Genomic DNA, 14,231 nt, shown 5'->3' with positions numbered 1-14,231 from the left:
AGATTCAATGGAAGTCAAAAGCTTTTCAGACAAGCAAAAGCTAAGAAAATTCAGCACCACCAAACCAGCTTTACAACAAATACTAAAGAAACTTCTCTAAGCAAGAAACACAAGAGAAGAAAAAGACCCACAAACACAAACCCAAGGGCTTCCCTAGTGGTGCAGTGGTTGGGAGTCTGCCTGCCGATGCGGGAGGCACAGGTTTGTGCCCCAGTCCGGGAGGGTCCCACGTGCCGTGGAGCAGCTGGGCCCGTGGGCCATGGCCACTGGGCCTGCACGTCCAGGTAGCCTGTGCTCCACAGCGGGGGTGGGGGCTGCAGCGGTGGGAGGCCCGCATACCACACACACAAAACAAAAAACAAAACAATTAAGAAAATGGTAATAGGAGCATTCATATTGATAATAACCTTGAAGGTAAATGGATTAAATGCCCCAACCAAAAGACACAGACTGGCTGAATGGATACAAAAACAAGACCCATATATATGCTGCCTACAAGAGACCCACTTCAGACCTAGGGACACATACAGACTGAAAGTGAATGGACAGAAAAAGATATTCCATGCAAATGGAAATCAAAAGAAAGCTGGAGTAGCAATACTCATATCAGATAAAATAGACTTTAAAAGAAAGACTGTTACAAAAGATAAGGAGGGACACTACATAATGATCAAAGGATGAATCCAAGAAGAAGATATAACAATTATAAATGTTTATGCACCCAACATAGGAGCACCTCAATACATAAGGCAAATGCTAACAACCATGAAAGGAGAAATTGACAGTAACACATTAATAGTAGGGGATTTTAACACCCCTCATACAACAATGGACAGATCATCCAAACAGAAAATAAATAAGGAAACACAAGCTTTAAATGACACAACAGACCAGATAGATCTGATTGATATTTATAGAACATTCCACCCAAAAGTGGCAGAATACACTTTCTTCTCGAGTGCATATGGAACATTCTCCAGGATAGATCACATCTTGGGTCACAAATCAAGCCTCAAAAAATTAAAGAAAATTAAAGTCGTATCAAGCATCTTTTCTGACCACAATGCTATGAGATTAGATATCAATTACAGGAAAAATAACTGTAAAAAACACACATATATGGAGGCTAAACAGTGCACTACTAAATAACCAACAGATCACTGTAGAAATCAAAGAAGAAATTAAAAAATACAGAGAAACAAATGACAATGAAAACACGATGTCCAAGAACCTATGGGACACAGCAAAAGCAGTTCTAAGAAGGAATTTTTTACAAATTCAATCTCACCTCAAGAAAAAAGAAAAATCTCAAATAAAGAATCAAACCCTACACTTAAAACAACTTGACAAAGGAGAACAAAGAAAACCCAAAGTCAGGGGAAGGAAAGAAATCAAAGATCAGAGCAGAAATAAATGAAATAGAAATGAAGAAAATAATAACAAAGATCAATAAAACTAAGAGCTGGTTCTTTGAGAAGATAAACAAAATTGATAAACCCTTACCCAGACTCATCAAGAAAAAATGGGAGAGGACACAAATCAATAAAATTGAAATGAAATAGGAGAAATCACAACTGCAGAAATACAAAGGATTACAAAAGACTACTACAAACAACTATATGCCAATGAAATGGACAACCATGAAGAAATGGACAAATTCTTGGAAAGGTACAATTTTCCAAGACTGAACAAGGAATTATTAGAAAATATAAAACAGCTCACAAGTAATGAAATTGAAACTCTAACTAAAAATCTTCCAACAAACAAAAGTCCAGGATCAGATGACTTCACAGGCAAATTCCATCAAACATTTAGAGAGGAACTAACACTTATCCTTCTCAAATTCTTCCAAAAAATTGCAGAGGGAGAAACGCTCCCAAATTCATTCTACAAAGCCACGATCACCCTGATACCAAAATCAGACAAACATATCACAAAAAAAGAAACTTACAGACCGATATCACTGATGAACATAGATGCAAAACTCCTGAACAAAATACTAGCAAACAGATGCAACAACACATTAAAAGGATCGTACATCATGATCAAGTGGGATTTATCCCAGGGATGCAAGGATTCTTCAATATACGCAAATCAATCAATGTGATACACCATATTAACAAATTGAAGCATAAAAACCATATGATCATCTCAATAGATGCAGAAAAAGCTTTTGACAAAATTGAACACCCATTTATGACAAAAACTCTCCAGAAAATGGGCATAAAGGGAACCTACCTCAACATAATAAAAGCCATATATGACAAACCCACAGCAAGCATCATAATCAATGGTGAAAAACTGAAAGCATTTCCACTAAGATCAGGAACAAGACAAGGATATCCACTCTCACCACTCTCATTCAACATAGCTTTGGAAGTCCTAGCCACAGCAATCAGAGAAGAAAAAGAAATAAAAGGAATACAAATTGGAAAAAAAAATAAGTAAAACTGTCAATATTTGCCGATAACATGACACTACACATAGAAAATACTAGAGCTGACATTAGAAAACTACTAGAACTAATCAATGAATTGGGTAAGGTTGCAGGATACAAAATTAATGCACAGAAATCTCTGGCATTCCTATACACCAACAATGAAAAATCAGAAAGAGAAATTAAGGAAACTCTCAAACTGCAACAAAAAGAATAAAATACCTAGGAATAAACCTGCCTAAGGAGGCAAAAAACTTGTACTCAGAAAACTATAAAACACTGATGAAAGATATCAAAGATGACATAAACAGATGGAGAAATATACCATATTCTTGGATTGGAAGAATCAATATTGTGAAAATGACTACACTACCCAAAGCAATCTATAGATTCAGTGCAATCCCTATCAAACTACCAATGGCATTCTTCACAGAATTAGAACAAAAAATTTTACAATTCGTATGGAAACACAAAAGACCCCGAATAGCCAAAGCAATCTTGAGAAAGAAAAATGGAGCTGACTGCAAACTATACCACAAAGCTACAGTAATCAAGACAGTATGGTACTGGCACAAAAACAGAAATACAGATCAATGGTAGAGGAGAGAATGCCCAGAGATAAACCCATGCACATACGGGCACCTAATTTATGACAAATGAGGCAAGAACATACAATGGAGAAAAGACAGCCTCTTCAATAAGTGGTGCTGGGAAAACTGGACAGCTACATGTAAAAGAATGAAATTAGAACACTACCTAACACCATACACAAAAGTAAACTCTAAATGTATCAAAGACCTAAATGTAAGACCAGACAGTATAAAACTCTTAGAGGAAAACAAAGGAAAAACACACTTTGACATAAACCACAGCAAGATCTATTTTGAGCCACCTCCTAGAGTAACAGAAATAAAAACAAAAATAAACAAACAGGATATAATTAAACTTAAAAGCTTTTGCACAGCAAAGGAAACCATAAACAAGACAATTCTCTGAATGGGGAAAACATTTGCAAATGAAACAGACAAAGGATTCATCTCCAAAATATACAAACTGCTCATGGAGCTCAATATCAAAAAAACAATCCAATTAAAAAATGGGCCGAAGACCTAAATAGACATTTTACCAAGGAAGACATACAGATGGCCAAGAGACACGTGGAAAGATGCTCACCATCACTAATTGTTTGAGAAATGCAAATCAAAACTACAATGAGGTATCACCTCACACCAGTCAGAATGGCCATTATCAAAAAATCTAGAAACAATAAATGCTGGAAAGGGTGTGGTGAAAAGGGAACCCTCTTGCACTACTGGTGGGAATGTAAATTGATACAGCCACTACGGAGAACAGTATGGAGGTTCCTTAAAAAACTAAATATAGAACTACCATGTGACCCAGCAATCCCACTACTGGGCATATACCCTGAGAAAACCATAATTCAAAAAGAGACATGTGGGCTTCCCTGGTGGTGCAGTGGTTGAGAGTCCGCCTGCCAATGCAGGGGACACGGGTTCGTGACCTGGTCCGGGAAGATCCCACATGCCACGGAGCGGCTGGGCTCGTGAGCCATGGCTGCTGAGCCTGCACGTCCAGAGCCTGTGCTCCACAAGGGGAGAGGCCACAGCAGTGAGAGGCCCAAGTACCACCAAAAAAAAAAAGACAAAAAGAGACATGTACCCCAGTGTTCATTGCAGCACGATTTACAATAGTCAGGACATGGAACCAACCTAAATGTCCATAGACAGATGAATGGATAAAGATGTGGCACATATATACAATGGAATATTACTCAGCCATAAAAAGAAACAAAACTGAGTTATTTGTAGTGAGGTGGATGGCCCTAGAGTCTGTCATACAGAGTGAAGTAAGTCAGAAAGAGAAAAACAAATACTGTATGCTAACGCATATATATGGTATCTAAAAAAAAAAAAATGGTACTGATGAACCTAGTTGCAGGGCAGGAATACAGAGGTAGACATAGAGAATGGACTTGAGGACATGGGGTGGGAGGGCGAAGCTGGGACGAAGTGAGAGTAGCATCGACATATATACACTACTGAATGTAAAATAGTTGGCTGGTGGGAAGCAGCAGTGTAGCACAGGGAGATCAGCTCAGTGCTTTGCGATGACCTACAGGGGTGGGATAGGGAGGACGGGAGGGAGGCTCAAGAGGGGATATGGTGACATGTGCATGCATATGGCTAATTCGCTTTGTTGTGCAACAGAAACTAACACAGTATTGTGAAGCAATTATACTCCAATAAAGATCTATTTTTTTAAAAAAGTAAAAGAAAAAAAGAATAACGTTGGGCCCTTGTCTTATACCATATACAAAAATTATTCAAAATGGATCAAAAACCTAAATATAAGAGATTAAACTATAAAACTCTTAGAAGAAAACCAAGAGGAAAAGCTTCAGGACACTGGATTTTGTAATAATATTTGGAATATGATACTAAAAGTAAAGGCAATAAAAGAAAAGATAAACGGACTTCATCAAAATTAAAACCCTTTGGGGACTTCCCTAGTGGTCCAGTGGTAAAGAATCCACCTTATCATGCAGGGGACACGGGTTCAATCTCTGGTCAGGGAACTAAGACCCCACATGCCGCAGAGCAACCAAGCCCACGGGCCACAACTACTACGGAGCTCACGCACCTCAACTAGAGAGCCTGCGTGCCACAAACTACAGAGCCCACGTGCCCTGGAGCCTGCATGCCACAACTAGAGAAGAGAAAACCCACACACTACAACTAGAGAGAAGCCCGTGCACCACAACAAAGAGCCCGCATGCCACAACTAAGACCCTACACAGCCAAAAACAAATAAAATAAATATAATAAATCTTTAAAAAAAAATTAAAACCCTTTGTACATCAAAGGACACTAATAACAGAGTGAAAGGCAATCCATGGAGGAGAAGAATATATTTCCAAATCAGGGATTAATATCTAGATTATACAAAAAACTACCACAACTCAGGAACAACAACAACACATACACACACAAAACTGATTTTAAAATGGGCAAAATATTTCAATAAACATTTATCTGAAGATATGCAAATGACCAATAAGCACATAAGAAGATACTTAATATCTTAGTCATTAGGGAAATGCAAATAAAAACCACAAGGAGACACAACTTCACATCCATTAGGATGGCTGTGATAAACAAAAATGAAGGAAAAGAAAAGAAAAGGTAAATAGTAAGCGTTAGTAAGGATGTGGAGAAATTGGGATGTTTTGCGTTGCTAGTGTGATGTAAAGTGGTGTGGCTGCTGTGAAAAACAATTTGGTGGTTCCTCAAAAACTAAACATAAAATCAGCATATGATCCAACCACTCCACTCTGGGTATACACCCAAAAGAACTGAAAGCAGAGACTCAAACAGATACTTTTGCACCCATGTTCACTGCAGCATTAATCACAACAACCAGAAGGTAGAAGCAATGTAAGTGCCCATCAACAGATGAATGGATAAGCAAAATGTGGTTTGTACATGCAAAGGAATATTATTCAGCTTTAAAAAGGAAGGAACTTCTGACATATGTTACAACAGGGATAAAGCCTGAAGATAGAATGCTAAGTGAAATAAACCAGAAGGAAATATATTATATTATTCCAATTATATGAAATATCTGTAACAGGCAAATTCATAGAGACAAAGTACGATAATGATGTCAGAGGCTGGGGGTAGGGAGTAATGGAGAGTTACTGTTTATTTGGGTACACAGTTTCAGTTTGGGAAGATGAAAAAGTTCTGGAGATGTGTGGTAGTGATAGTTACAGAACAATATGAATGTGCTTAACGGCACAGAACTGTACACTTAAAAATGGCTTAAATGATCATTCTTATGTTATTTACATTTTACCATGATAAAAAAATTTAACTCCTTATCAAATGCAAAGTTATCTAGATTTTCTCCTATGTTTCCCTCTAGAAGTTTTATAGTTTTGTGTCTTATATTTAAGTCTATGACGTATTTTGACTTAATTTTTGTGAAAGGTGTAAGGTGTGTTTCGGTTCTTTTTTAAAGATGTGAGATTTATATATATAATGGAATACCACTAAGCCATAAACAGAATGAAATTTGCAGCAACAGAGATAGCCATGGAGGGTATTACACTAAGTGAAATATGTCAGAAAAAGAAAGACAAATAATGTATGATCACTTATATGTGGAATCTAAAAAATACAGCAAACAAGTGAATATAACAAAAAAAGAAGCAGACTCACAGATACAGAGAACAACCTAGTGGTTACCACTGGGACAGGGAAGGGAGGACGGGCAATATAGGGGTAGGGGATTAAGAGGTACAAATTATTACATATAAAATAAGCTACAAGGATATATTATACAACATGTGGAATATAACAAATGTTTTATAAAATGCACATTGAAACTGTCAAAATATAAAATAAAACAAAAATAAAAGAATTCTAAAAAGAAAGAAGGTACAATTTTCCAAGACTGATCCAGGAAGAATTAGAAAATATAAACAGACCCACCACAAGTAATGAAATTGAAACTGTAATTAAAAATCTTCCAAAAAACAAAAGTCCAGGACCAGATGGCTTCACAGGCGAATTCTATCAAACATTTAGAGAAGAACTAACACCAATCATTCTCAAACTCTTCCAAAAAATTGTAGAGGGAGAAACATCCCCAAATTCATCCTACAAAGCCATGATCACCCTGATACCAAAACCAGACATCTTTTTCACAAAAAAAGAAAATTATAGACCAATATCACTGATGAACATAGAAGCAAAAATCCTGAACAAAATACTAGCAAACAGATGCAACAACACATTAAAAGGATCGTACATCATGATCAAGTGGGATTTATCCCAGGAATGCAAGGACTCTTCAATATATGCAAATCAATCAATGTGATACCCCATATAAACAAATTAAGGAATAAAAACCATATGATCATCTCAATAGATGCAGGAAAAGCTTTTGACAAAATTCAGTACCCATTTATGACAAAAATTCTCCAGAAAATGGGCATAGAGGGAAGCTACCTCAACATAATAAAGGCCATATATGACAAACCCACAACAAGCATCATAATCAATGGTGAAAAACTGAAAGCATTTCCACTAAGATCAGGAACAAGACAAGGATATCCACTCTCACCACTCTCATTCAACATAGTTTTGGAAGTCCTAGCCACAGCAATCAGAGAAGAAAAAGAAATAAAAGGAATACAAATTGGAAAAGAAGAAGTAAAACTGCAATATTTGCCAATAACATGACACTACACATAGAAAATACTAGAGCTGACATTAGAAAACTACTAGAACTAATCAATGAATTTGGTAAGATTGCAGGATACAAAATTAATGCACAGAAATCTCTGGCATTCCTATACACCAACAATGAAAAATCAGAAAGAGAAATTAAGGAAACTCTCCCATTTACCACTGCAACAAAAAGAATAAAATACCTAGGAATAAACCTGCCTAAGGAGGCGAAAAACTTGTACTCAGAAAACTATAAAACACTAATGAAAGATGACATTATATCAAAGATGACATAAACAGATGGAGAAATATACCATGTTCTTGGATTGGAAGTTTCAATATTGTGAAAATGACTACACTACCCAAAGCAATCTATAGATTCAGTGCAATCTCTATCAAACTACTAATGGCATTCTTCACAGAATTAGAACAAAAAATTTTACAATTCGTATGGAAACACAAAAGACCCCGAATAGCCAAAGCAATCTTGAGAAAGAAAAATGGAGTTGGAGGAATCAGGCTCCCTGACTTCAAACTATACCACAAAGCTACAGTAATCAAGACAGTATGGTACTGGCACAGAAACAGAAATATAGATCAATGGTAGACGAGAGAATGCCCAGAGATAAACCCACGCACATATGGGCACCTAATTTATGACAAATGAGGCAAGAACATACAATGGAGAAAAGACAGCCTCTTCAATAAGTGGTGATGGGAAAACTGGACAACTACATGTAAAAGAATGAAATTAGAACACTACCTAACACCATACACAAAAATAAACTCAAAATGGATTAGAGACCTAAATGTAAGACCAGACACTATAAAACTCTTATAAGAAAACATAGGAAAAATACTCTTTGACAGAAACCACAGCAAGATCTTTTTTGACCCACCTCCTAGAGTAATGAAATAAAAACAAAAATAAACAAATGGGACCTAATGAAACTTAAAACATTTTGCACAGCAAAGGAAACCATAAACAAGATGAAAAGACAACCCTTGGAATGGGAGAAAATATTTGCAAATGAAGCAACTGACAAAGGATTAATCTCCAAAATATACCAACAGCTCATGGAGCTCAATATCAAAAAAAATAAACAACCCAATTAAAAAATGGGCAGAAGACCTAAATAGACATTTCTCCAAAGAAGACACACAGATGGCCAAGAGGCACATGAAAAGATGCTCAACATCACTAATTAATAGAGAAATGCAAATCAAAACTACAATGAGGTATCACCTCACACCAGTCAGAATGGCCATCATCAAAAAATGTACAAACAGGGCTTCCCTGGTGGCACAGTGGTTGAGAGTCCACCTGCCGATGCAGGGGACATGGGTTCGTGCCCCGGGCCGGGAAGATCCCACATGCCACAGAGTGGCTGGGCCCGTGAGCCATGGCCGCTGAGCCTGCGCGTCCAGGGCCTGTGCTCCACAATGGGAGAGGCCACAACAGTGAGAGGCCCACGTACCACAAAAAAAAAAAAGTACAAACAATAAATGCTGGAAAGGGTGTGGAGAAAAGGGAACCCTCTTGCACTGTTGGTGGGAATGTAAACGGATACAGCCACTATGGAGAACAGTATGGAGGTTCCATAAAAAACTGAAAATAGATCTACCATATGACCCAGCAATCCCACTACTGGGCATATACCCAGATAAAACCATAATGCAAAAGGACAAATGTACCCCAATGTTCAGTGCAGCACTATTTACAATAGCCAGGACATGGAAACAACCTTAATGTCCAATAATAGATGAATGGATAAAGAAGATGTGGTACATATATACAATGGAATATTACTCATCCATAAAAAGGAACAAAATTGGGCCTCTGCAGCCAGAGACCCCAGGACCTAGTTCTGTCTACCAGCAAGCTGACACCTGCTCTGAGACACCATGGACCCCCTCAGCTAGCCACCCCAGGATTCAGTCCCACTCACCAGTGGGCCAAGACCAGCTTTGGGACACATCTGACGCCACAGCCAGCCATGTCAGGAACTGGCCCACTCACCAGCAGGTGGACACTAGATCCGGGACTCCTGGCCCACAACCTCCCACCCCAGAACCTGGCTCTGCCCACTACTGGGCCGGCACTAGGCCCTGGACACCTCAAGCTTCACAACTAGCCACCTTGTGACCTGGCCCTGCCCACCAGAGGCCTCCACACAAGGCAGGGCCTGGCAACCAATCAGACTGGGGCTGGCCATGCCTACCAGACCACCCACAGTTGTCGGCCGGCCACAAGAGAAGGACTCATGCAGCCCCCATAGAGGGCACCCCTAGAACATACAGCTCTTCTGAAGAGAGGGCAAGCACCACTGGGAGGTATAGGATGTCTCCTACAAAAGCCCACTTCTCCAAGGCTGGAAAATGTAACCAACCTACCAGATACATAAAAATAAAAACAGCAATCTAGGCAAAATGAGGTGACAGAGAAACATGTTCCAAATAAAGGAACAAGATAAAACCCCAGAAGAACTAAGTGAAGTGGAAATAGGCAATCTATCCAATACAGAGTTCAAGGTAATAATCATAAAAATGTTGAAGAACTTGAGAGAAGGTTGGATGAACAGAGTGAGAACTTAGAAGTTTTTAATAAAGAGTTAGAAAATATAAAGAAGAGCCAAACAGAGATAAAGAATAAATAACAGGAAAAAAAAAAAGAAATGAAAGATTCTCTAGAAGGAATCAACAGTGGATGAGATGATACAAAGGAATGGATCAGTGAGCTGGAAGATAAGAGTAGTGGCAATCATTGCTGCTGAACAGAAAAAAGAAATAAGAATAAAAAGAAATGAATTGGGAGATTGAGATTGAGATATATACACCAATGTGTATAAAATAGATAATAAGAACCTGCTGTATAAAAAAAATTAATTTAATTAAAAAAAAAGAAATGAGGATAGTATAAGAGACCTCTGTGACAACAGCAAGCATGTTAACATTTGCATTTCAGGGGTCCCAGAAGGAAAAGAAAGAGAGAAAGGCAGGGAATATATTCGAAGATATCACAGCTGCAAACATCCCTAACCTGGGAAAGGAAACAGACATCCAGGTCCAGGAGGCACAGAGAGTCCCAAACAGGATGAACCCAAAGAGGACCAAGAAACAGAGTAATTGAAATGGTAAAAATTTAAAATAAAGGGTGAATATTAACATCAACAAGGGAAAAGCAACAAGTTCCATACAAGGGAACTCCCATAAGGTACCAGCTGACTTTTCAGCAGAAGCCCTGCAGGCCAGAAGAGAGTGGCAGGGTTTAAAGTGATGAAAGGGAAAAACCTACAACCAAGAATACTATGCCTGGCAAGGTTTTCATTCTGATTTGATGGAGAGATCAAAAGTTTTACAGACAAGTCAAAGCTAAAAGAGTTCAGCACACCAAGCCAGCTTTAAAAGAAATGTTAAGGAACTTCTCTAAATGAAAAAGAAAAGGCCACAACAAGAAATATGAAAATTATGAAAGAAAAAAATCTCATTGGCAAAGGCAAATATACAATAAAGGCAGTAAATCAACCACACAGAATCTAGAGGAAGATTAAAAGACAAAAGTAGTAAAATCATCTATAGCCACAGTAAGTAGTTAAGGGATACACAAAACAATAAGATGTAAAATGTGATGTCAAAAATAGTAAACAGGAGGGGGGGAGTAAAAATGCAGTGTTGTTAAAATGCTTTTGAACTCAGAGATCATCAACTTAAAATAATATCATATAGGGCTTCCCTGGTGGCACAGTGGTTGAGAGTCTGCCTGCCGATGCAGGGGACACGGGTTCGTGCCCCAGTCCGGGAAGATCCCACATGCCACAGAGCGGCTGGGCCTGTAAGCCATGGCCGCTAAGCCTGCGTGTCCAGAGCCTGTGCTCCTCAATGGGAGAGGCCACAACAGTGAGAGGCCTGCGTACCACAAAAAAAAAAAAAAACACCCATATATATGTAGATTGCTACATATAAACCTCAAACCAAAAATCTATGATAGATACACACACAGAAAAGAGAAAGGAATCCAAACATAACACTAAAGACTCATCAAATCACAAGTGATGAGAACAAAAGAAGAAATAGGCAGTAACTATGTAATATCTTAGTATGGTATCAAATGGTAACTAGACTTATCATGGTGAGCATTTTGAAATGTACAGTAATATTGAATCACTATGTTGTAATAACACAGTATTGTAGGTTAATTTTACTTCAAAAACAAACTCATAGCAAAAGAGATCAGATTTACAGTTACCAGAGGTTGGGGTAGGGGAGGGAAATTGGATGAAAGCAGTCAAAAGGTACAGAATTCCAGTTATAAGATAAATAAGTACTACAGATGTAATGTAAAACATGATAAATATAATTAACACTGCTGTGTTATCTGTGAAAGTTATTAAAAGAGTAAATCCTAAGAGTTCTAGTCACAGGAAATAAATTTTTTTCTATTTCTTTAATTTTGTATCTATGAGATGATGGATGTTCAACAAACTTATTGTGATAATCATATCATAATGTATGTAAGTCAATTCATTACGGTGTACCTCTTAAACTTATATAGTGCTATATGTCAAATATTTCTCAATAAAACTGGAAGGAAAAAAAAAAAGACCATCATTACCCGCCATGGAATTGTCAGTCTTTGCTTCTTTGTGAAAGATCATTTGCCTGTATTTGTGTGTATCTACTTCTCAGCTCTCAATTCTGTTTCATTAATTTATGCACCTATTCTTTTAACACCATGCCATCTTAATTATTATAGCTTTCTAGTTAGTCTTAAAACTGGGTATTGTGAGTCCTCCAACTTTGTTCTTTTTATTCAGTATTATTTTGATTACTCTAGGTCTTTTGCCTTTCCATATAGACTTTATTTTATTCTTTTTAATTTATTTATTTTTATTTATTTATTATTCTTGGCTGTGTTGGGTCTTCGTTGCAGTGTGTGGGCTTCTCATTGTGGTAGCTTCTCTTGTTGCGGAGCACGGGCTCTAGAGCACGCGGGCTTCAGTAGATGTGGCACGTGGGCTCAGTAGTTGTGGCTCACGGGCTTAGTTGCTCGATGGCATGTGGGATCTTCCTGGACCAGGGCTTGAACCTGTGTCCCCTGCATTGGTAGGCAGATTCTTAACCACTGCACCACTAGGGAAGCCCTCCACATAGACTTTAGAACCACAGCTACAAAATAGCTTATTGGGGTTTTGATTGGGATTGTGTTGAAGATATAAATTGACAGACACATGGCATCTTAACAATATTGCATCTTCCAATGAACAAGGAATATCTATTTATTTAGATCTTTGATTTATTCTATCAGAGTTTTGTAATTTTCCTCATATAGATATTATACATATTTTATTACATTTTAAATTTTGTGTGCTATTATAAGTGATATTGTTTTTTAATTTCAAATTCCAAGTGTTTATTGCTGGTATATAGGAAATCAATTTACTTTTGCATATTAATCTTGTATCCTGCAACTTTGCTATACCTTCTTAGTAGTTCCAGGAGTTGGGGATGGGGGTGCGGTTTTTTGGTTGATTCTTTGGGATTTTCTGCATAGGGAATCATGTCGTCTGTGAAGAAACAAAATCTGTATATTTTAAAATTTCCTTTCTTCATCTTGTTACACTAATTAGGACTTCCAGTATAAGAGGAATATGAAAGATGAGAGAGGACTTCCTTGCCTTGTTCCCCATCTTAGGGGGAAAGCATCCAGTTTCTCAACATTAAGTTTGATAGCCTCTAGGGTTTGTTTGTTTGTTTATTAAGATTTTATTTTTAGGGCAATTTTAGATTCACAACAAAATTAAGGGGAAGGTATAGAGATTTTCTGTATAACCCCTGCCCACACATGCATAGTCTCCCCCATTACCAACATCCCCCACCAGAGTAGTACATTTGTTACAATTTATAAACTTGCATTGAGGGTTTCCCTGGTGGTGCAGTGGTTAAGATTCCACCTGCCAATGCAGGCGACAGGGGTTCGAGCCCTGGTCCAGGAAGATCCCACATGCTGCAGAGCAACGAAACCCGTGCACCACAACTACTGAGCCCACGTGCCACACTACTGAGCCTGTGAGCCTAGAGCCTAGAGCCTAGAGCCTAGAGCCCGTGCTCTGCAACAAGAGAAGCCACGACAATGAGAAGCCCGTGCATCACAACAAAGAGTAGACCCTGCCCGCCACAACTAGAGAAAGCCAGTGCGCAGCAGCAAAGACCTAATACAGCCTAAATAAATAAATAAATAACCTAAATTAATTAATTAAAACTTGCATTGAGACGTCATAATCTCTCTAAGTCCATAGTTTACATTAGGGTTTGCTCTTGGTGTTGCACCTTCTATGAGTTTGGACAAATGTATAATGACATGTATTCAGCATTATAATACCAAAGAGTATTTTCACTGCCCGAAAAATCTTCTGTGCCCCACTTATTCATCCCTCCCCATCCCCTACCCCCTGGGTAAAATTCTTACTCTCTCCATAGTTTTACCTTTTCCAGATGTTGGAATCATACAGTATGTAACCATTTTAGATTGGTTTCTTTCA

The sequence above is a fragment of the Leucopleurus acutus genome (genome assembly GCF_964270905.1).
Source record: "Leucopleurus acutus genome assembly, chromosome: 12".
Taxonomy (NCBI): Eukaryota; Metazoa; Chordata; class Mammalia; order Artiodactyla; family Delphinidae; genus Leucopleurus; species Leucopleurus acutus.
The sequence above is the reverse complement of the archived record's forward strand: the minus strand, read 5'-3'. Positions refer to the sequence as shown.